Consider the following 26,357-nt stretch of genomic DNA (forward strand, 5'->3'; position numbering starts at 1 on the left):
GGGTCCATGGTCCTCTTCAACACGCAGCTTCAAGGAAGACATTGTGTATACAATGTCAACCAGACAAGCCAAATGCCAAACCAATCCAGATAATTAATGGAGTGACAGACTGGGGAGTTAGATTTTCCTCATATTCAACTGAAGCAGTTATATTTAAGGATAGCATATTTTCTTGTTGTTGTTCAAATGAAAGTATTTATTTTTATAAACGTTTTCTCCAGCCAGTTTATCTCTAATAGCACTTAAGAAACAGGAAAAAAATCTGTATTTAATCTTGTGCCAAGTTAAAAGAATAACTAGTAGCTTCCATTTCTCGTTTTAGGATGTTATTGCCATTAAATTATATTCTCTTGGTATAAAAATATTTTTAGAAAAAATCCCAAACTAACACGTAAGCAAGCAACAAACCTATCAACATATACCTATAAACACAAACATGGCCAATGCATAGACATAAGGTAAAACAGGAATGGTATTTCTGGTGGTTTAACGGCAGCAGATATTGCAAGAAAAAAAATTCCCAGAACATGATCAATCTTCCTTTTTAAGCACAGGATAACTTTTCATTTCATGGCTTCATAACATTAAAAAACAATATCCTGATTTACCTGACTAAAACCAGAGGGAAGAGGACAACGTTTATGGGGAGCAACAACTTACATAAAGCACCCTGGGGGCCACGCACTGACCAATTGGGGGGGGGGGCTAGTTTCAAAGTCTGACCTGTAAGGCATAGGGACAAGTTGTCAAATCTTTACCTGGGTAGATGTATCAAGGATTTACAAGGAGCTTTTAAAATACGTGTTCCCCTGTCTGGGTTAATGTACTCCAAGGATGATCAGTTTGAGAGAGAAGCGCTCCTTCCGAGTCACATGTAGGATCATTTCCAGATTCAATGAAACAGCAGGCCTCTTCTGTGTCTTGACTTCAGGTGACCAGCTGAATGAAGAAGCGTTTTCTTCTTGTCGGTGCAGTTTCTCAGCCTCTTGTTGCTTCTTCCGCTGTTCAGGACTTTTTAATGTGAATGTCAATTGCTTGCTGCCAACCATGGTGTCTGATACACTCAATGTCCCACTTTTTGCTTCAAGTTTCAAATCATCTTCAAGGGTTTTATTCATCAGCTTCTGCTTTGTGTCAGAGTCTTTCAAGCTTCTGAGTTCTTCTCCTGCCCTGGTCTCAGAAAACCAGGACCTGAGGACCATCTGCTGGTCCTCCTGGAGTCGTTTCTGCTGCTTCACGTTTTCCTCCTGGTGGGGAAGTCTGCGCTGTTTCCTGACTTCTTCAACCCAGGCCTTTTCATCATCTGAACCCTTAGAATTTTCTGCATCACTTGATGCAGAGTTTTCCTTCCAGTCCTTCCTCCTCTTCTTTTTCATGAATTCTTGTTGCTCTAAGACTGTTGGTTTCTTCTTCCTTTCTTCACTAATTTTTGAAAAAAGTAGATTCAAAAGCCTACATTCTTTACTCTCTTCATCTACTTGGAAGCCAGGGTTCTCAAACAACTTTAAGTTGATCATTGGTGAGAATATTAGGAAGGCTCTTAATTTTCTTTTTCTGTGTAGATTTTTGCTTTTCTTCCTCTTCTTCAATTAATTTAAGAGCCAGATCTTTGTTAACTTTTGGCAACTTCTTTAATTGGACTCTCTGTGCATGTGTTTCTTCTGTTTTCTGTCGGATCTTATCTTTCCTATATTCTTGATAAACAAACAGATTTACCCTCAATTTTGCCTCATGATAGAGTCTTATAACCAAGAAAAATCCGTGCATATATACCTGGTGAAAAGGTGACCCAATGAGGTGTGTGAACCCTAAATTTTCAAGGTCTTTCTTGGTGACAAATTTGTAATCATTGTAAACTGGGCTTTCTGGATGCTCTTCTAAGTCTTCTGTCAAGTTGTCTAAGAAGGAACACCACCCGGGAGCAAGACCCAACTAAATTATCATTTATTATAAAAGGATATAACTCAAGAACAGCCAGATGGAAGAGATACATAGGGCATGGTATGGGGAAAGCGCTCGGAGTTTCCATGTCCTCTCCTAGTGTGCCACTCCCCAAATTTTCACGTGTTCACCAACCTAGAAGCTCCAAGGATAACATATTTTTGTGAACCAAAACATGAAACACAGATGTCATATGTAAAAGTATACTTATGGAGACAGTGAAACAGCATATTTTAAATTGGAGTTGCCTCTGATAATCTGAGGCACATGATCAGCTTAGAGACATCTTCAGAAAGTGGTGGAAAATTGCTTTTTTTCTTGTGTTCATTACCACCCCCAGGTTTTCAGAGACAATGAGAAATATTAAGATAAGCAATTCTTAAGAATTGGAGGACATCACGACCAAAAAAATCAATAATAAAATATTTTTTAAAAGAAGCAAATGTGTCAACATTTTCAAAATGAAACTATAGCACTGAAAAAAGATGTGACTTTTTAAAATGCACACTATATGCTGGATACCTTCTTATGTATTAGCTTCTTGAAGCTGCATATCCATTCCATAGACTATATATAAAAAAGAGTTTAGTCTAGCTAGTGTAGGAGAAATACTAAAGGAAATTAAATCTCTCCTAGAATCTCTGGGAGAGCTGGAAGAGAGCCAGACTTGGATGCTGCCCTGTCAAGAATAGCACAGGAAGGAAAAACTCCCAAATAGAGTTTAGACATGAAAATTATTCTGAGAAAGTAAAAAGCATAAAAGAAATTATTGTCAATGGCATCATGAGAAACTATTAGTGCATTAGAAAAATTATTCAATATCTTCTCTCAACTTTCATGTGATTAATCTTCATCCAATTTCACGGCCATTGTAGGTACCCAAAAGCAATATGTGTCATTCAAACTTGCTGACATTAGTTTTAGTTCTAATGATGCTTAAGCAAATTTTACAAATTATAAGACACTCAACAAAGTGAGTAAGTTATCAGTTAACAAGGTGAGGTAGATTGCGTTATTTGCTCACAATTATTTATCTCCTTCCCAGCCTTGTCATGCTTCCCCATTAGCAGGAAATATATCCTCAAGTCCCATTGACACTGGCTTAGACATACAACTTGCTTCGGACAATGGAGTGTGAGTAGATGTGATATATACCCGTTCAAGTAGAAGCTTTAAATGCCTTGCCTGGCTTGGCTCTGTCCCACCCAAGCAGTTGTCCTCTGCCATGAGAACATCATGTCTCAGATGGTGACTCCTCCCTCAGAAGAGATCCAAGAGTGAGAGGACTCGGGGAGCTGGGCTGAGCCCAGTGGAGCCCAGTAGAGAACAGCCTTCAAGTGCCATCCACAGCAGTAAAACACGGGTCTTGTGGAAAGCTGCTGCAATTTTGACTTTGCTGCCATTAGCAAAAGTTGGCTAATATACAGGAAAACACAATGTTTTAAAGTAGTATCAAATTTAGAAATTACTAAATTTAAAAGGAAAATCCCTAAGATTAAATTAAGATTGAATTAATTTTACTTCCAGATGCCTTCCCTAGTAATTTATTTCTCCCAGCAAAAAGACCTTATCATGAAAGAAGTATATTCCACAGGGGCCTTGGACTAGTGAAATAGAGTGTGTAGTGGCTATATCACTTTTTACATAATATATGAACACCTTTAGAGAATTTCCTGAGTTTCATGTTATAATTTTTTTATTAATCATAATCAGTTTTAGATACAAATACAAATAAATTTGAATGTAGAATTCAGAAGTGATGGTAATTAGTATGAATTTGCTTTAAAACAATGGTAAAATTTCTATGAACTAAACCTTATTATTGCTGGGCATACTCAAATATAAGGCAAATGTTTTTTTCCTCCTAAAATATTAACCCTCAGATAAGAGAGTAAAGTTACTTTATATCCAAGGTCTTACTTGTTGCTGGTCCTCTCTTAGTTTACTAGATTTACTCAAATTTGACTAATCAAGTAGTTTGAGGTAGAAGACCCATGAGTCTGAAACCACATATGTCAGTACTTGTATTAAGTGATTGATTGACTAAATTGATGAGAAAGCAAAAAAAACTTTAATACACATTTCTTCGCTACTCTTGTGGGCACGACTTTACAATTCAAGTGTTTGATTGTGAACAAGCTTTTTAAAGTTTACTTAAAAAGCAAAGCAGAAAGTGGTTATATTGGGGACATCATGAATGTGTGTAGGATATAAATTTAAAAAACAAATGTACTACTATTTTGTAATTGTATACCCTCAGGATGAATTTTCCAGTGAGAACATCATATACAGACCCAAAACATGTTTCATCTCAAAAAATGTGGACCAACAAAACGATGTGCTCTCAACAAATGCATTAGAGGATTTAACAAGCAACTCTGATGATGATGAGACTACTTTAGAAGATACATATGGAGAACTTGAATAAAATATTGCCAAGAAATGTGGAAAGTATGTTTCCATATTAATAAGGTAATTATATAAGTGATTTTGAATATATTTTTATAACTTATTTAATAAATTAAATATTAGAAGTTCATATTTGACAATTTTATATATAATTAAATGTTAATATGTTAATTAAATTAATATGGTTAATATCGTTAGTAAAAAAAAAACTCTCCTTTTGGATCTCCTCCTTGAGAAAATGGGAGATGGCTTTACATTTTGGGCTAACTCATAGTAGGAATACGTGGTATCTAACTCCGTTCTCAATCACTTTCCTTTAACATTTACTACCTAGTATTAATTAATATCTCATTCATTTCCCCACCCAAGATCAGTTCACTCATTTACTAATCAATTAATAAGTCTAGAATGTAGTTTACAAGAGGAAATGTCCAGAAGCCTAAAGATTGGATGGAAAGGCAGAAGTCTTATTTAATCATTCTAGTTTCCATGATTATTTTTCTTTTGATTAATGAAGAAGTAGCTAGAATTCAAGAGCCAAAGGGTAAGCTGTCACCTCAGGCTCAGATCAACCCTTTGCTGATTAGGAAATTGCTGAGCCCAATTAGACAAGTAATGATTCGACTACTGTCATTGGTGAAAGGACGCAGCTAAACTGGTTTCCTTCACCACATTTTAAACTGAATCTTCATTAAAACCACAAAGGTACATTTCTTTAAAAATGGCAGAAAAAAAGGATAAAAAAAAAGGAAGAAAAGACTGTACAGTCCCCTTTGGGGATTTTTTTTCCCCCGTAATTCTAAAGTTCCAAAATTATAGGTTGACTTTTACTAATAAGTGAGAACACACAGATAGAGAATACTTTCCCATTGACTTGTGAGTGGATTAATACGAACTCATGTGGGTTAATCCTTCCAGAATAATGGCTAATAGGACTTTCAAAGTTATATCAGGAACTTAGACCTATGTCCTCTCCACCAAAACATGGTCAGAAATAAAATAATCCAATGATTCCCTTGGAGCCTACCTGCAAAAACCTAACTTTGACCACTTCAGGTTAGCTTGGTGCAGTGTTTTGTTTTAAAGAATTAGTATTTTTTAAAAGCACTCATGTTTTTGGACAATTTAATCTAAAAATATTCTTAAAATTGTATATGTTGTAAGTTTGATCAGCTCCTATTCCACCTCTGATTCCTTTTCCTGAGCAACAGATTCTCATGCCCGATGTCATCCCCCAGCTAATCCCTTGTTTCTTCACATCTGTGCAAGATGTGTCACACATGCTGACAAATGTGCTCTAGAGCTTTGCTCTTCAAAGTGTGGTCTATGGTCATGCTCACAGGGGAGGCTCAGGCTGTGCTCCAGACCTACTGTATCGAATCTGCATTGCTGAGAGTAGCCCCAGATGATTGGTTTGCACTTCAAAGTTTGAGGAATACTCCTCTTGGGATTTCTTTATAGTTAGTCTTTAGAGTAGTGGTTCTCAGCCCTAGCTGCACATTAGAATCACTTGGGGAACTTGCAAAATTCCCAGTTTTGATGCCCATGCCACACACCTGACTACATCAGAATCATTGGAGGTAGTCCAGACATCAGTATATTTTAAAGATCCCCAGATGATTCCGACATACAATCAAGGTCAAAACTCTTTAGCATGAATCAGAGTCACCTGGTGGGAATTCTTAACACACAGATTCTAGCCCCCAAATGCTCAGAATTTCTGATTTAGTAGGTAAAGAGTGGGGTTCTAAGATGTATCTTGAACAAGTTCCAAATTGCTGCTGCTGCTCTGGTGTCCATGCTTTGAGAAATATGAACTTAGAGGATGTGACTCAAACGTGGAGATTTCAAAACTCATTGCCTATGAAAAAATGTTACTCCATTTCCAGACCATCTCCTGCTACTACCTTATAAATAAATCAGTGAATTCAATATTTATGACCCATCTGACACCCTGAAGTTTACTCTGAAACCTATGTCTCTACTATACTTCAGAAACCCAATCACAGAGCCACAACATGGATTTTTTTCAGCACTCAGAACAGTTCCACTTAAAAAAAGTCAAACTTCATACTTGATATATACGCTTGAAAACAACATAAGAACCCTTGCCAACATGCTCCTCTTTCTGGATTTTTCATCCCACTGAATTAAATCACCGTTTACCCCAGCTCTCTAATCTAGCGTGTCCCAGAGTCATCTCTGATTCTTTTTCTCTTTTACCTTGTATCCAGTTCTCCTGATCATTTCCCTGTCATACCCTTAATCATGTCCCCTCTTTTCCTTATTAATGGGGAGCAGTTGGCTCAGTCTCTGTCCCCTCACGATGATCGTATCTCTCCCTATCCTCAGCCAGTCAGGCTTTGACTGAATTGCTAAAATACTAACTGCTTGTTACACACAAATCTTATTCCCATAATTAAGAAGTGCCAATATTTCTCCATTACTCATAAAGTCCAAAATAAATATGGCATTTATGTTACTTTCACAATCTTCTCCCTCAATTCACCTTTCCAGTCTCTCTCTTACAACTTTTCTTCATAACCCTGCTGAATTTCCAAACGCACTGGATCTCTCACGATTCTATAAACATGCTATTTATTTCCATTCTTGTAGAAATATATACATGTACCTACAACATATACACATATATAGTTGTATCTATACACAGAAATACAACTTGAATATATAATACGTATTCTATGTAGTTCTATAATATGTAACTGGAAAACTCTTCACTGTTCTCCGTTTAAAATCCAGCTCAGTCTTCAAGACTCAGAGCTCATATTCTCTCAAACGCAAAGTCTTCCTCAATACTTCAAGTGGAATGAATAACTTATTCCATTTTACCGTTTAACATTTTCCTATTGTTAGTTTTACATGAATATATCTTTCTTTACTCATAATAATATCCTTCACAGCATTTAGCAGTATCTGGCTCTCAAAGAGAATTGTTGAATTTGTTATTATATAAATGGCAGAATTATCATCAAATAGTAATTCCTCATCCTTCAAGACTGTTAATATGCCCCACTTCAAAATATACAAAAAAGGCAGAATCAGGGAAAATTCTCTCTCCAATGTAGTTGTGGAATTCTTCTTTTCCATTAGGAGTTCGTATGGATTAGAAAATCCTGCTAATGCCACTACCAGTCACTGCAATATCTCTATAAAAGAATAAGTTCCAGGTCATCAATCAGGATTCTGAAGCCATATTTTGGTCCATTTCTATTATGAGAAAAGAGTTGGAGAAGGAAATTATAGGGAAAACTTCTTTTCTCATTAGACAACAGCTATATCCCTGTGAAGAATATAATAAAGTAATAAAAATCTAATAAGATAATAAAACACATTATTAAAAATAACAAAAATGCAATATTTTTAATACAAAATAATACAAAAATTTTAATACAAAATAATGCAAAAACAATAAAAATACAATAATCTTTTTTCTTGTCAATTTCAAATACAACTGTCTCAAATAAATTTTCACATCAATTTTGAAATTAAGGGAGAAAATTTTCCTATTTTTCCAGTTGAGCAAACTGAGACACTGGGAAACTAAGTAATTTCCACATCAAATAATTACTGATAGGATTAAGATATAACTAGTAGTCTACTTCTTAACACATTCATAGACTTCACAGCCAATAGCTGCTTTCCATTTCGATTGTGTCTCTGGTCCACATGCTAACGGCATAGCTCATATCATGGCATGCTGAGAATGTGATAAGTGATTTGCTAGGTTTGATATACCAGTGAAGTCCAGAACTGGAGAACTCAACTACAGAATTAAACTAAAATCAGCTTGATGGAAAATATATTAAACAAGCAAAAATTACTTAGTAATTTACAAATTACTAATAGCAATTTAATAATTCAACTATTTAAGTATTTAGTAATTACTAAATAGTAATTTATCAGAGAAATACATTTCAAGAAAAATAAGTGAAAGTTACTTCTTAAAATGATCATTTGTTCTACTCCATAACTGAATGAAAGCATGAGTCAGAGCAAGAAAAAAACACTTTAGTTCAGAAGATACTTAGCTGATATTGTGATATAATCAAATAAATTAAGTTAATTCAGAAACAACCAAATTATGCAGAATTTAACTGAGAGGTAAGAATATAAAACATACATAAATAGCTTCATAAAGTTTATTATATCCTTCCCTGCATTAATAAAGAAAATATACTAAATGTAATTAAGCCTTTACTTGTTAACTCAGAGTAATTATTTTACTTCAATTGTGGACTACAATATGGAAACATCTCTTCTCCTCTCTCCCAATCCTTGACATAATGCTATGTGTAAAGAATATCTTGCTTTCTTTTTTTTACCAAAAATTCTGCCAAACATCTACATTGTTCTAATTGCTCATCTGTCTTTTCTCTACGACCTTCCACTCATTGTTGTTGTCATACTATTTGTTTCTCTGTTATCCCACAGCTCTTTTCCACACTCTGGTTATAAGTTAGGATGGATCTGAGGATTATCAGGGGATTTCAGAAAACCAAGCCTTAGAACTATCAGAAGATGTTGTCAAGCACAGAGATTTGCTCTTTTCATTTTCACTTGAGAAACTAGTGGAGGGAGAAAACCCAGTAAAAGAACTGGATCTGCCCCAAGGAAGGAGGTCACGGTGGAGGTGGAGTCACAAAGGGACCCTGACTGGGCACATGAAAAGCCATCCTGGACTATTCTGAGTATCTTTCACAAGGGGAAATAAAAGTGACCTTGTGGGCTATTGCTACCTGAAGATTGCCCTGTTTAGGGAAGAAAATAGACTTTACAGCCTGAGACCAGCCCTGAGTACAGGAGTGGAGGTGTAAAGGAGTCACTCTTCTGAGAAGATGAGATGAGGATTGTACTCCAGATGGAAACAAGGCTAGCAGGACAATTCAGCCCATCCAGGATGTTTTTGAGGTTATAGTTCTTTTTTGTCTTGAACATCAGCATCCAGTCTTAGGTTTCCTGTCCATTCCCCAGACCACTATTCCAGATTAAAATTCCCTCTGCTTATCACGAGTCTGTAACCTTCTGTTCTTGGTGGGGCTACGGGAAATTACAGGAGAGGGCAGTAAAGAGAAGTGGAACTTTCCTCAAACGACAATTGCAACAGGATGATGGGCGGAAAGTGAGCCTGGGGTTCTGGGAGCAGTCACAGTGAAGTGAGTGGTGGCCCCAGGCGGCGCTGAGAGTGGCAGAGAGAAGGCGATGTAGAGAAACAGCTGCCACTTGGCTTGACTCCAGACGTGTGAAATAGACCTTTTTTACTGCTAACTATACTGCAGAACGATGAGTCTCAATAGGAAAGTTCATGTTACAATTTAAATTATAATAAATAGACTTTGTGATTACCGTTTATCTTATTAATTTCACTTATATTGTTTTCTTGATTTGCTCAAGATCATTTCAGAAGTCTGAGACTGCTGTAAAGTTCTTACTTTTTTACTAGTCACTTGAAGCACCAATTTAGTCATATAAGTTTGCCAAAGCTAGATAAAAGACAAAAATCAGGGGTGCTCTGGAAAGTAAGTGTCTGCCGCCTGGGATCCACACAGTTAATAACCACACACACACAAGAACTTCAGAAAGAAAGAATATGCAGTCTGTGCTGTAAATCATTTCCCTATTTTTATAATATGCACATTTAGATATTTTCTGGTCTAAATTATCCTTACCTGTTAAAGACATATATCATGCTCTTCCCGAGCAAATTGTCATAATAAATATTTAAATGTCTAAGGTGAGTTACAGTACATTAGAGGTACCTTTTAAGGTCATATTATTTCTCTCTGGGAGCTTTTACAACCTATTAGGGAAGTACGGCCTGGCTACTATTAATCATTACCTAGAATAGATGGAAGGACCATAGTGAAATTGGAACACAAGGGCTAATTCTGAACGGGGAATCAGAAAATAGAGTAAGAATTTGAAATTAATGAACCTGCAATTTTTGGTATCTCTGAGTATGCATCCTTTTGAACCAAAGTTCAAAATATTATGTCGCCTTTTTGTGTCTATAGCTGTGCTGTCTAATACGGAAGCCACTAACCATATGTGGCCCTTTGAATATAAAGTTAAATTAATTGCAATTAAGTAAAATTAAAATTTTGTTCCTCATGTACACTAGCCACATTTCAAGTCCTCAATAGCCACATTTGGCTAGTGGCTACCGTATGGGACAGCACAGATATAGAACATTTCCATCACTGCAGGAAGTTCTATTGAATAGTGTTGGTGTGTTACAGTAGGATTTTCCTTTCCTCTTTTTTTCTTTTTCCTCTACGTGGCCCAGGTACACATTAAAATGTAAGCCATTATTTCAACATTTGGGAATGGCATATCCCAATATTCTGGCTAGCTAAAATGGAAAACAGTTTAGTGATACAACCATATCCTTTTTTTTTCATGATCTTTTTTAGACTAAAGATACAATAAAGTTTAAATGCTTTCAGAGGTCTTTCGGTCCTCATATATAGCTAGGTTATGACCATGCCCTTCAGAAAAGGAAATCCAGTTGCTTATTCTCCCCATTTGGTGGTATATTATTTCTGGATTCATGGTCTTGGGGAATGATAACATACAATTTGGGGAATAATACACAATTAAATGAAGGTGGATTCCACTCCCCTGCCAGGGAGCAGAGGAGAATAGAGACCTACACTTGCTCACGGAAGCATCAAATAGTTCCATGAATTAGAGATCCTTGCACTAAGTTCAGGCCTCTTCTGAGACTTCCCAGTGGGTATTAAATTTAAATACCTCCTAGTTTCTCACCATGTGGCCATCAGGACAAACACAAGGTTTTTGTTAGTATTATTTCCTTTCTCTTCCCCCGGTAATTGCATTTTGAAAATGTAATCAAGATTAGGAATTACCCTCATTGAGCAGAGATGTGATTTAGTTAAATAGGAGCTGTTGAAAAAAAGGAATACACTAGAGGTTTAGCTGTGGATTAGCTGTGACTTAAGCACTCAGCAATCAGGATTCTGACAGGATTTGAAAATAATGCCATCTGATAGTCACTAATGTGAATTATAGGCATGTCTCAGAGGCAGTGGCCAAGCTATTGAACTTTCTAGTGGCCAAGCATCTCTATCTGGTCCTCTGCCTCTGTATGTGGTTCTTCATTAGCTAGATTATGTTACCTTAATTGTTCTCAGAAGTCTGGTTAACCCAAATACCACAACTTTAATGTCTCAAATAAAGAACATAAGACTATCATTGAATAAATGTCATGTCGTTGTACCCACATTGAATACTGTGCAGTTAAGTTTTGACATATGGTTAATATGGTTGGTAAGGATGAATTCCTTGCATGAGGTCGAGAACATACAAGCAATCCATCCATACGAATCACAGCTGCTGCTCCTGCTCATAGATGATTGGGGAGGGAAAAAAGGGTAATTTAGGGAAGCCAACTCAGAAACCCTGCCTCAAATTACTCTCTCAGACTGCCCAGCATAGTCACTTCACTTCGTGACAATGCTTGAGATGTTACTAAGTAGAACTTTATTGGGCAAAAAAAAACACAACACTTTTTAATAATACGAAATCTTCTCAGAAGGGTAAAATGATGGGTACAATAAGCGTGTAAAAATGACTTTAACCAGATTGTTCCTGTACAACTAGATTGTTCTTGCCCATATATTTGAACATGGGAGCAATGAGATTGCCGAACATAAAGGGTGGGAAGTTAGCTGGAAAACTGATTTGCAAAAGGAGCATGTTATTTATTCTGTAGTCCAGAATGGGAAGGTTCAGTGGTATAACTTAGAAGAGAGTGACCAGGAGTTGCTGTAGGATTGCTCTGTGTATATATTATCTGTGATTTAGCAGGCCCAGAGACCATAAATTAGCTACGAGAATCAAGGAATATCAAGGAACAAATTATCTTGATCCTCCATAACAGCCCCAAATGTGCTAACGCTAGCAAGAACTTTAATCACTTAGCCTGAAAAAAAAAAAAAGACCTATTTATTGGGAAAAGAGCAGGCCCATCCCTATATACTATATACCATATATATATATGGCCATCCCATATATCACATATTTAAACAAGTAAAAGTTATAAATTAGAATAACAAACTGTTAAATCGAATGTTCCCCTTTAGACAAATATATCTTCATAAGTAAAAAAATTAAAAATATGTATAAAATTGTTTTTATATTACTAAAAATTGGCATAAAAAATCAAAGACAACTAAATCTTTTATGATTGCCCACTTTTTGATGTTCTATTGATGGGAGAGCATTACATGAGTAATAAATGAAACATTAATAATTTATAAATGATTTTATATTTATGCCATAAAATTTATTTTTTGTCTTACCAGCAAAATAACTTCTATAACAATCAAGATAGTCACGTAACTTTTTTACCCCTGTGGTAGGCAGAATTCTAAGCTGGCCCCCCAAGATTTCTAGCCCCTAGTGTACCAGGGGCTCCCAGTTACTACATTCAACCAAACACTACTCTAGGTATTGCTGTGAAGGGATTTTGCAAATGTAATTAAGATCCAAAATCAGTTGGCTTTAAAATAGGAGATTATTTGAGTGGGCCTGACCTAATCACGTGAGCCCTTTAAAAGCAGAGGGCTGGGGCTGGCGCCGTGGCCGAGTGGTTCAAGTTCAGCATGCTGCAGCTTCGGCGGCCCGGGTTTGTTGGTCCGGATCCCAGGCACGGAACTATTCCACTCAACAGCCGTGCTGTAGGGGCATCCCACATACAAAATAGAGGAAGATTGGCATAGATGCTGGCTCAGGGCGAATCTGCCTCACCAAAAAAAAAAAAAAAATTAAAAAAAATAATAAAATAAAAGCAGAGTGCTGGTCAAAGAGGAAGTCAGAGACTCAAAGCATGAAATTCATTGCATCATTGCTGGCTTCTAGAGAGATGAGGCCACATGACAAGGAATGTAGGCCACCTCTGGAGCTTAGAGCAGCCCCCCGCTGACAGCAACAAAGAAATGAGGGACTTCAGTCCTATAGCCTCCACCAACAGAATGAACTTGGAAGCAGATTTTTCCCCAGAGCCTCCAGATGAGAACTCAGTTCAGCCAGCACCTTGATATCAGCCTTGTGATACCCTGAGCAGGGAGCCCAGCCACGCTGTGCTGGACTTCTGGCCTAAAGCACTGAGTGTTAACACGAGTGCTGTTTTAAGCCACAAAGTTTGCAGTAATTTGTTGTGTATCAATAAAAAATGAATACACCTTCCTTAAAAAGCTATATAGACGAAATCTTTAGAACAATGTTATTGAATGCCACTTTTTTAAATCTTGGTTTAACATTTTGTCATATACAAATTAGAAGATCTAGTTGAGTTTATTTTAATACTTGGCTTTAATCATTGATAACTGATAAAGATATCTCGCATAGATATATAAATCTTCACTGAACTTACTAAATAATGATAGTTATTTTTTACTCCTATCCATCCATCAAACAATACATCCATTATACTTTTGCTGAAATTCAGGAAGCAAATTTTATATTTCCTAATGTTAATCAGTTATCCTTGGAACTAATCAGAAAATATTGTATTTTTGTATTTGTAATAAATGTGTTCAAAATTAACTAAAATTCTTTGTTTATAAGATTTTTAAATAGGTTATAAAATTCTGTTTCCAAGATTTTTGCATTTTTAACTGTTATTTTGATATTTGTGACATATTTTCAACAGCAAAATCATATAATCTGAAGTATTTCCTAATATGTATATGCACTTGGTTTATTTACTTTCCGCTTGAAAAGCATTTGCTTATTCAGTGTTTTGTATAAATTCACTTTCATTTTGAAAGGAAAGATAGTTTTTTTTTAATTGAAAATACCTTTTTGAAGTATACCACTGCCATCACAGAAAAAGAAAAGAAAATTAAGACTCATCTTTTTTGTAAAATAAATCTGTTTGAGGCTCATCTTTAAGTCTTTTATCATGAAATAACCAGTATACTTCTATAAATACCAAATATTTTCTTGATCATCTACATCTTATTATGAAATATTGTACTATCTTACTCTTTTAGAAAATGAACTCATAAATCCTTTTAATTGGGCACATGTAAACTGTAATGTGTCCAAAAATGATGAGAGCAAATATATAAAAAAGAACATCCTATGGGGATATGAATGGTCTTTTCAATAAATGGTACTGGGTCTACTAGACAGCCCCATGGAAAAAAACAAAGTGTGACCATGCATAACAATTAATTCCAAGTAGATACAAATATGAAAATAAAGCCCTAAATGTTTTAGATGATAACATGAGAGAATATCTCCACCATTGTTAAGGTAGGCAAAAATTTATTAAAGAGAAACACATAAAAAGCACTAACCATAAAAGAAAAAGTTCGTAAACTAGACTTGACTAATATTAAGAACTTCTGTTTATCAAAAGATGCCAATAAGAAAGTGAAAATGGCAAGCCACAGATGGGGAGAAGGTTTTGGTCTGAAATAGGACTGACAAAGGACTCATCAGGAATACATAAGGAATGATTAAAAGTCAGTAAGAAAAATAGATAATCCAATTTAAAAATAGGCAAAAGACTTAAAAGGTGCTTCACAAAAGATGGTTCCCAAATGGCCAATAAATACATGAAAATATGATTAATCTCATTGGCAATCAAGAAAATGCAAACTAAAATCACAGTTATATATTTCTACATATCCACCAGAATGGCTAGAATTAAAGAAAATAATAATGAATTTTGATGAGAATATGAAGCTCATGACCTGCTGGCAGGAGTGTACATTGGAACAGTCACGTGCCCTATAACCCAGTAATCCCATCTTCAGATACATACTCACCAGAAATGTGTGCATAAAAAGACACATACAAAAGTGTTTAGAGCAGCAGCATTTCTAAAAGCCCTGAGTTGGAAACATCATAAATTTCCTTTAGTATTATAATAAATGAATAAATCGTGACATATTTACACAAAGGACTAAAACAGAACAGAAGAGTGTTTACCTTTCTTCTGTCCTTTTTTCTCCTCAGGGGGATGAAGCGTGGAAAGGCACCTAGGAGGTGTCAGAGCTGCTGGTGATATTCTATTTATCAGTCTGATTGTGTTCACTTTGGAAAAATTCACCATGCTGTGTGCTTATGATGTGAGTACTTTAAGTATATTTCGACAGAGTTACTTAAAAAAAAGGAGAAGGAGAGCACCACCACTGTTATCTCCCACTGTTGCCTCAGTACCCCGAATACTATACATGGCAGAAAACCACCTGGGCCAAATGAGGATTCCAGGTTCAATTGGGTATGAAACATCAAGAGAGCTTAATTTCTATTCTATATCCAAATATATATGTACATAAAACATGTAAGAATTTCTTGTTTCGCCCCAATAGAGTGCTTTGCACACTTCCTGGGAAGTGCACACTCCACTGTGGACACCATCGGTATATGTAAGGTATCTGTGGAATCGAGCACGCGTATCACCCTGGTCTTGGTTTCAGGGACCATCTTCTCACTAAGTTCATCCCTCTGTTCTTGTTATCCCAAGTGCTCCTCTCTGATCCATCTCCCTCAGGGGTGATATATCGGAAGTGGAGGTCTACATTTGTTGACTTAACCATTTTATCACACAGCAGAGTTTTATAATAAGAGGAACTAAAATATTCTAATAGTTGTTTTTTATGCATTATTTCTTATTATAAATAGAGAACCTCTATTAAATGTTTGTGTTTAATTGAGTATTTCTCCTCCACCTTAAATTTTCTGAATCACTAATGACCTGCTCTGAAGACTGGGAACTCCATAACATTACAAGCGCTATCGCTCAGCTTCCACTCTGGGTTTTTAAGGCTTTAATGACTGGCCTGAGAACCAAACTCCCATTTGCAACTTTGCTTATAAGGGAGAATATGTTCCAAGTTTCTAACTGACCCACAAATAAGCCTTTTGGAACAAAATCAATTTGTAAATTAGGGATTTCTTGTGTAACTGAATTGTGGAAAATATAAATAACAAAAATGTGGTTTTTTTGCTATTTAAATATATGAAAATGTTTTAAAATATATCACCCTTAAAAAATAAAATATCTTTTAAAAATTTCGTAGGAATGGCATCGGTAGAGCCCATCTTCTGAGATTAAGATAAATTAATAGACTTCAAGCTGGGATGCAGATCACTAACAAAGTCACAAACAGAATGGTGGACTAAAACTGACTATTTTTCCTAATCCAAGGATAATATAAGTTCAATGCAAGAATATAAGTAAACCATTATTATAGTTGAATAGTTTTAGACTCAGTGAAATATCAAAATGAATGAAAAACATCCTTTTTAAAACAACAGCTAGAGATTCAAGCCAGGCAGACAACATTCTTCCTTCCTAATGTTTTATTTTATATAATTTAGTAGGATTCCTTGACATTTAAAATCTCTTCAACCTCTTTACTAAAAATAACTTAATGTGAGTGTTTAAAGCAAAGGTTTTGAAATCAGACCTTTATTCCAATCTCAACTCTACCACTGACCGTGGTTGACTTTGGACAAATTCTTTAACCTTGCTGGGTGTCAGTCTTCTCACCTGTGAAATGGGGGTAGGGACTCATCCCTCTCACACCCATTGTCAGGATTAGATGAGATAGCCCGTTTAAAGCACTTGGCACAGTATCTGGCATCTAGTAAGTGTTCAGTAAACGGTGTTCTCTGTAAATCTATATATTTAGTGTGGGTTTAATGTTGTCATTTACTTTTGTTTGTGGTAAGGGAACACAAAAGGTTAACCTTGGGTCCTATGTTCTACTTATTGATATTTAAGTTATTAAGTTATCATATCCAGCTGCAGGAAAAAAAGAACCCTCCATACAAACACAATGAAAATCATAATTTCATTTAGAAAATTGGAGGAAGTGAATGTTTTATTTAAAAACGAAGTTGCTGTAGAACCAAGATAACTCTCAATTTTGTCTTCCATGTGGATGATATAGCTAAATGCACCCTGCTGAAATCGGCTTTAGCATTTTTTTCCAAAAAGTTATTCCACCTAATTACGAGCTGATAGCTCACAGGGGAGCTGCTGATGTTGCTTCTTTTACTTTTGTTGCTCTCTCTGAAATACGTAAGATATACACCTTAAAATCTGCACTATTAAGAGATTTCAGATAAAAAAATGGAGAGGAAAAGGAAAGCATTTGTGCTTTAGCTCAGCTTGTGGAGGAGAATTGAGAGGAAATAGGGGAGAAAAGAACAGAGATGGGACATAGGGACAACCGTATCTTGTAACTTTAAAAAGCCAATGACAGTTAGTAGAGAGTAAGTTCAGGTTTTCAAACAGTGCCAAGAGTGATGGCTTTAACTTCATCAACACAAGTTGTCTTCTCAGGACTTGAGTTTGCTTCACATCTAAGTATCCCTGATGTCTATTGTCCTTCTGGGCCACTCAGCTCTCCCGACCAGATGTTAATCCATTTCTCCACCCTCTTCCAAGGCTTCTTCTGGCCAACACCACACCTCGCCATGCTCACTTCCTTTCACTTCAATCAGCAGGACAGTTCTTGATCTCCTGATACTCATTGAAAAACAAAATAACTCCGTGGACTATTTTGTTCCGATTTTCAAAATTAGAAGAGTTTAAAAGCTAGTTGGTTGCAGGGAAAGCCTTCTCAAATGTGTTAAAAAGAAGTTTCATCCTTTTTCCTGCATGATGTTCTTGAAGCCACGATGTTTGTTTCCAATATGCTTCTTAATGAAGTCAACCTAAGAAGAACAATTTCTCATAATCAGTTTAACACTCCATCATCTCTTTCTTAAAAATATCTCAGAACAACTTAAAATGGCTGGATCAGTGACAGTATTGGAAAGTTGGCTGAGTTCAACATTGTACTTACAACATTGTGACAGAAAATGTGGTAGTAAATACCTGTTTTCTCTTTTGCCCCCCTGCCACCCTCCTTTTTGTTTTTCACAATCAAAAAGTTAGCAAAGATAAGAATTTTCCTCAATTTGAAGCCAACTCTTCAAGTCCAGTCATCCTAAAATTTTCAACAGTGTTATTATTTATCAACTAGTTGTATTCCATACATCACACCTCTATCATATGCCAATCTGCAGATTACAGGACATCGTGGGGATGCTCCCAAATGTTTACAGATGAAAATGATTCTCTATCTAACCTGGTACAACCACAAAATACCATTTCCCTATAGAGTGATTCTAATGATGCTACTCTATTAAATCAGAGATCAGGAAAGTGAATTCAGAGTGTGATAAATGTCTCATATATCATGGCAAAATAATGAAATAATTATGAGAAACCACACAGCATTCCTGTTTGCAATTGAAACCTTATACAGCTCTGCTCAGATTAGCTCCTGATAAAGATGAGATGGAAAGGAAATAGGCATTTTCTTCATAATTGTAACTTAAAGAGATTTTTCCAAGAGCATTTTATTTAGGTCTCAAAAGAATTTGTGAAATATATTCATCAACTAGATATATATTTATAAATATATGTCTATTCCTGCCTGGTAAATAATGGGGCACTCATAGCCTTTAGGAAACAATGAAATTTCACTGGGCTATTCAAAATCATGTGAGATTTATGTCCGTCTGATTCAATGGATGTCTATGTTTACATTCCAGTAGTGCACGGTGATATTTATGGAAAGTGAGCCCTAAAATGAGTTGTTATGTATAACATGTTGAGATGTTTGCTTCTTTGAGCAGAGGATGAGTTACATATTTTCACCATAAGTACAGATTTGTTCCCTGTTATAGATAACCTGCTTCCTAAGACTTTTCCTGAAGGTAAATTATACACAGCTCTAAGATAAACACCTATATGCAAACGTGAATGAATGACACACTAATAAACAATCACTTATGGTAGTGTCTGTAGCTAGATAAATATTGGCAATTGCATTGGACTATTAAGGGGAAAATACTCATATCAAGAAACAAGAGATGGCTCATTTCTCTTTGTATTGATTTCAGTTGTTGCCATAGGAGCAAGGCTTGCTCATAACCGTAGCAGGTAATTGGTGTCATTTATTCTACATGTTAAAGACTTTTTTACCCCCTTTCTTAATCCATTTAAATCTATTTTCTAATCCTATCTCCAAAAAGATCCTTTCATTTAAAAAAGATCATGTTTCCATGTTCTTGGCTGGTTCTGACTTGATTATTTATACAGAGATCCAGCAACTTGATATTTCTTTCTTAAATTTCTCTTCAGTAGCAAAGAAATTTCAGATATATCCTCATAATTATTTTACCGTGTTTCTTCTAAGAAAAAAAATAGTATACCTTTTCTACAAATATTACTCAATAGAGCTTTGGACAGGCTTTCATGGTGATTCTAACACTAGGTTCTTTCAAATTTAAAAGAAAAATATTTCCCTTTAATTGCCCTCAGTTGGATTTTGTAGAGCTGACTATCTGACTTTCTGGAAACTTTTAGGTAAAATCCTATGCATGTTCCAAAAAAAGGGAACAATTTCCTAAATGGTGAATTTGGTTTATGCACTATTAGCTTACAAAGCAGTATATTCATTTACATAAGCTTTTTTTTTTCATAAGGAGTTAGAGAAGCTAGAAAACTGATGATTTCAAGGCAAACATAGGATTTTTCATTTTTTATATTCTTATGAATTGATTCTTAACCTCCATAATTTTTGGAGGTTAATTTTTACATTTTTGGTACTGAGATCTCTTATAAGCCATAGAACTCTTTTCATAAAGAAAACTTAAAAGTTAATTTGTATTTGAGTATTTTGAAAATATCATGAATTAAGGGAATTTCTTGAATACTTATATATTTAATTTTATTATCTATTTTAACTGCAATGTAATAGTTCTGAATTCTTTACCATGCATTTTTTTTTTCTTTTGCCTTCCCAAGTAGATGGCAATCATTTGACAATGTCTTCTACATTATTTCTGTTTAATTCCTGCTCTTTTACCAACATTTCCTCTTGGATGATTAATAAGCATCTCAAACCTGATAAACCCAAATCTGAACTCTTTGGTCCCCAGTTCTACCCCTCAAGCCTGATCCTGCTTTTCTACCTTAGGGAAAGGCTACTACTTTCTTCCAGATTTTTAACAAAAAATCTCAGACTCATCTTCGACTTTCTGACCTTCACATCCCGCAGTTAATCTGTCAGCATATCCTATGAACTCATCTTTCAAAATCTATTCAGTATCTTAACCACTTCTTACCACCCCAGTGCTACAACTACACTCTGTGAACAAATCTCCGACCCCCCTCATCCGGATTATTGCAAGTCTCCTCACTGGTCTTTTTACTTCCATCTTCATGCAACTATAGTTTATTCTCAACATAGCATCTAGAGTAATCCTTCTATGAAGTGGTAGATCCCATCACTCTCCTGTGCAAAACCATTCAATGCTTCCCATCTCATGCACAGTAAAAGTGAAGGTCCCTCCCTGCAAAGGCTGGCACATTCCTCACTGATTTGCCTACCACTCTGAACTCATGTTCTATACTGGCTCCTCACTTACTTGATTCCAGCCACTCTGGCCTCCTTACTGGTTCTCCAACAGGCCAAGTCTACTCTGTCTCAGGGTCTTTGCATTTTCTCTCCCCTTCTGTCTTTAATGCTCTACCCCAAATATCCACTGGCTCACTTCCTCACTTCCTTTGGTCCCTTCTCAAATGTTATCTTCTCAGAGAGAACTTCCCTCACCACCCTATATAAGATAGCGCACCTCCACCATCACCAATCTCCAACCCTTTATCCTGCTTTATTTTTCTCTGGATTGCACTTATTACTATCTGGCATGTCATGTATTTCTTAAAAGTTGCTTTGAGTTTGTCTACCTCCACTAGGCTATAAACTCCACAAAAAAATGGCTTTGTTTTGTTCACTTTGTATCCCAGGGACCAGCACATCAGAGGCTCTCAGCAACTATTGATTGGAAGGATGTATGGATCAACTGTGCAGTGGTCTGTGCAAGTAAACACCAGCTGGGTGTTAACACATGTTTTGAGTTGAAATAGTCCTGTAAAAAGTAAAGATATTTGAATAGTTATTAACCACAGCCTAATTTGTCTTTAGAATAACCTCTTTATCATAAAATGTTTTAATGAAGCTTGAGTACATATGGAATCATCAAACTCTTGGTTAAATAGTTCTCACTTTAATTTCTAAAGCAGAAAAGTGTTCATCATTATTCTTCTAAAAGCTTTCTTTATGTTTCCTATCAGCATCATCATCAACTAATGTTTATTGTTCACCTGCCGTCTTTCAATCTTACTCTGTAAGTATTGTTACTCCGGTAGCTTTCTCTTTGTAGAGTAAGCTTTGTAGAAGCTACTCCAGTAGCTTCTCTTTCTAGAGAAAAAGTGAAAATTGGAAGATTAAAATATAAAGAACATGTATACCATAATACAGGTAATGATCAGAATTATTGCCAAATGCCGTATTCAGAGCAGACTGAAATATTCCTGGGGAGTTGGTTCACCTACTAGCATGTCATTCCTTAAGCTTTTAATAGTTCCCCATCATAATAATTTACTTTGTTCATTTCTTATTAATTTCCAGGCAGTAGAATTGTGGTTGAGAAATTGGTTGAACATTTGATTATTGATAAACCAGGTGAGAGTGCAGGACCACACAATATAATGAATTGGTGAAGGAACCCTCTGCTTTATTTTTGACAGTAAAAGCACTGTTTTTCTATTTGTTTTTATTTTTTTCTTGGTTTCCCCTGGGAGCATGTTCCGGTTCCTAGGCGCCTCACGCTTAATCTCTTAGCATCCTGACCACTCAAATATTTAATCTTATGATAATATTCTAAAATTCAGAGATTTACATGAAGACTCACAAAAGATCAGTGGTTTTTCTGTTTTTCATTTCCCAGTCTCCAGCTGTCCAAAGTGGGCAAAGTGGTTTCTGCAGTTAACACTATGCCCACAAGTGCCTGGCTTCCACTCAAGCTAAAAAAAACTATGCTTAAAAGAGGGGTCTACCATAATAACATTAAAGGTAAAATAGCAAGCTTCAAAATCTGTTAGCAATAGCTGTACAAGTTATTTACAACATAGCAACTAATAAGCCTGTTTAACTTTCTCTTTGCATTTTGCCTTAAAAGTCTCTCTTCAACATTTGTATTTAAATATCATATCCATGAATGAATTATTTATATTAAGTATAATAATTTTTAGGCTTCTAAAAACTTCAGATTTCTGTAAAATTTTTTTATTAAAAAATGCACACATGAGACAATATGCCATCACAAGCGAAATATTCCTTTACCTGGAGTAAGACTTTCCTCACTTGAGTAAGCAAACATGAAATGTCTACTTTTTGTACTAAAAGGATTTCAAATGCAGTGGCACAGCTTTAATTCCCAGACACAGAAGACTGTTTCATTTACTACATCTATGACCTATGTAGCTATAAAGTAACATTGGAATTTGACATGTTAAAGGGTAGACACCCTTCTTTAGGCATAATTATTTTTACCAGAACAGTCTAATTGGGTGTATAATTATTCATTTACAAATGAGATATTTTTTGGTCAATCTACAAAATGATTTGTCAATATCTGGGAATATTTGACACTGCACTTTGTTCTTACTGGTATTATATGGTGTGTTCAAAGCCAGAAACAAGTATATTTATGATGCATTTGAGAGTCTCATGTTGCTTGACACAGTGATAAGAATACCTTTTAGTTTACTTAGTGCTCTCTAATACTGCAGACTGGGAATATTTTTCTACCCTTAAGCTCCCCTCAGATCATCAAATGCTAACAACGTTTATTCCTCTGGCTCAGCTGTGAATCAGTTCACCAAAGGATTAATGACTACTTTTTAAAATTGGTCTTTTGAGGTCAGTGTAGGCTGGAGAAAAGTACTTTACTAAACCTTCTCTGCCTTTGTACACGGTCAGGGGCCACTAGAGAACATACACCTGGGAGTCAGGACCTTGGATTCACATCAGCAAGCCATTTGGGATGAATTTTAAACAAGTCAGGATCTTGACTCACAGGCCAATTTCATTACTTTTTACATTCTGTAGGTGAAGAATGAACTGTTTTCAATAACAAATGGTGTTCTGAGATCTAATTAGAATTTGGAATTAAATAAGAAAGTGTTTATGGCTAGCTATGAAACTCAGACTTAGTCATAGAAGCTTGAGGATGATGTGAAGAAAGGAGAACCAAGTGAACACTTCAATTTCTGTGAGAAGCTATGTGATACGGTGAAAAAAACAAGAGCTTTGGAGATAGACAAGAAATTAAATGTCTAACCTTGAACATTTAGAAGATTAGCACCTTTGTTATCTTGGGCAAGCCACGTATTACCGCCACTCTATTACTACTTTCACTACTATGACTAGTACCAGTTATGCTTTAAATAACTTGCCCAATCACAGAGATAAAGAAATTAACTTCTCTAAGTCTCAGGGTTTTGCTTGTTTTCCACTGACAAAAAGGATAATAAACCCTACTTTTTGTGTTGTTGTGAGAATTAGAATCAATTTCTATGGAGATATTGGTTGGCATTTAGTAGAACTTCAAAATTTGAGTACCCTTCTACTGTTAACGGTTGGTATTAGGACACTTATGGATAATTCTTAAATCCAAATTTACTGAATTTAGTCCACATTTAATTGTAATAGTGGCAGAAAGCAAGAAAATTTTTTTCGCAGTCTTAAAACTTGCTGAAATCCAAGTAGCTAACCTAGTGTTTAAGGTTACTTCTGCTTATAATTTAGTTTCCTAAAGATTATCAAATGGGGCTATGTGTATATACTTGACTCTCAATATATATTTGTTGAATAGAATTTATTGACTCCATACATACAAGTAAAAATGCTGAAAACTTTTGATATCTATTTTTTAATGAACATATTGACTTTGTAAAGTTGTACTTAAAACTTTGATTTGCAAAATCTTCTGGAGAGGTGGAAGTGGTTTGGGAGAGAAGAAAATATTGCTTATTATGTACCTTTTGCGTCCCAGGCAACTAACTAAGCACTTGAGTAGCATCAAGGCTAACATATAAATATGAAATGGTTTTATTGTTTTCAACAACTTCACTAAGTGTACTGTGTCGAGCAGTCAGTCCATCCACAGGGGACAGGTTCATCACTGAGCATCTCTAGGGAACACATTCAGCTTGAAGTCCTCTCCCCTGACTTTACCTCAATCCACTTGCACAATTATTTTCAATAACTTTCTATTACTAAGCAATCACTCTTATTTTCCTACTCATCCCTATCCCCAGGAGGTTGAACTTTAGTGGCTTAGAAGTTTGGAAGCATGTGTGTGGGGAGGATGTTCTGGCTCCCAAATCTCTACCCCACACTCTCCCCAGTGTGTACCTTTGTAGAAAAGTTAGAGATGGGTGGAGCGGTGGGGAGGCAGTCTTCTTGAATGACTGCCCATGACAAAACTATGGTCTTCGCTTTAACTGGTATAAACTCCTCAACTTGCTCATTGTTTGTGGGCTTGCTGTTGACATGTGAGGCCCTGTAGGTGAAAGGCTCACTCCCATGCAGCTCACCTGGGCATTGGTGGTAAGCCATACACGTTCGTCCTTCTGGCAGCCTCATACTCCATTCCTCTGAAAAGTGCACACTTTTGACCCACACTTCTATGGTCCCCTGTAAAACCATGGCTCCATGTGTTATCAAGCGTTTTGGTGAGTTCTCCGACCAGAGACACTCGTGGGATCAGACAATGAGATGACATGTCTTTCTCTCTTTCTTCTCTCAGATTGGAAATCCCAGCAAACCTTCATCTCTAACATTTTTTACTGATGCTTTGGTAACACAGAAAGCGGGAAGTCTGATGGCTAAATACATATCCAACCAGAAAACAAAATGTAGGTCCCGCACTTTACAGGCGCCCTAGACTTATAAGGTTTTCTCTTTGGGTCTCCAACATCGATTTTCAAAAGGAAAAGTATGCCACTCATTCGAATGGGAGATGGGCAGATGGAATAACTTCTTTTCACAACATTTTCTACAATTTTCTGCTCTTAACCTTCATCTTATATCAACAGGGGGTGGTGGTGGTGATAGTATCAGGAAGGTGGTGGCCTTAACAGATGGGGATTCTCTGAACTTAGGACACACATTTCTGAGTTGTGGGTCTTACTCATTAATTCGGATGCATATTCTCTTACCCTAGATGAATTTTCACAAGTGTAGTATTCACAATTCAATATGTTTTAAAAGAAAAAAATGTGTATGGTTTTGTAGTTAAATTGGACCTGGGTTTCATTAGCTGTATTTATTTTGGAACTGGATCTATTAGCTGTATTAATCTTGGGCAAGTGTATTAATCATTCTAAGCTTCAATTTCCACAGTTGTACTATGTGAATAATAACTTCCCCCTAGGTTGTCAAAATAATTAGACAATGCATATCTTATATAAATAACTTAGGATAACATATGGCAAATAAGAGACATTTAGTAAAGTTATTTTCTCCATTTAGCGGTTAGAGATTGCTCACTAGAGATTAAAAAACTTTGTCAGGATTATTGAAAGCAGTAGAGACAGTATCTGAACTCAGATCTGTCCAATGCTAAGGCTTATGTATTTTCCACTGCCACATGCCACCACTACATTTGATACTTAGTAAAAAAAATTAATCAGTTGACTTATTTTCTTTAAATGTACAAAAGCAGTTTCTAATTTAAAATGAAAATTTTTTTTTATTTATAAGAAGAATTTAGGATATTGTCCAAATATACAGTGCTATTATCCAAATTAGAAGCAACGAGGAAAATCTGGCAAGGGAAAAACAAGGATCAATGTAAAATGGAGGGCTGGACCAGTGGCTTAGCGGTTAAGTGTGCGCGCTGCGCTACTGGCGGCCTGCGTTCGGATCCCGGGCGCGCACCGACGCACTGCTTCTCCAGCCATGCTGAGGCCGCATCCCACACACAGCAACTAGAAGGATGTGTAACTATGACATACAACTATCTACTGGGGCTTTGGGGAAAAAAACACGAGGAGGATTGGCAATAGATGTTAGCTCAGAGCTGGTCTTCCTCAGCAA

General features: G+C 36.1%; 1 pseudogene; it reads right to left on the reverse strand.

Moving 5' to 3' along the window:
- Positions 1-892: 892 nt before the first annotated feature.
- On the reverse strand, positions 893-24,965 carry LOC101391571 (nucleolar protein 10 pseudogene; annotated as a pseudogene).
- Positions 24,966-26,357: the final 1,392 nt, after the last annotated feature.

Source organism: Ceratotherium simum, chromosome 12, assembly GCF_057802395.1.
Source record: "Ceratotherium simum simum isolate JZ-2026a chromosome 12, ASM5780239v1, whole genome shotgun sequence".
In the NCBI taxonomy this organism is placed as follows: Eukaryota; Metazoa; Chordata; class Mammalia; order Perissodactyla; family Rhinocerotidae; genus Ceratotherium; species Ceratotherium simum.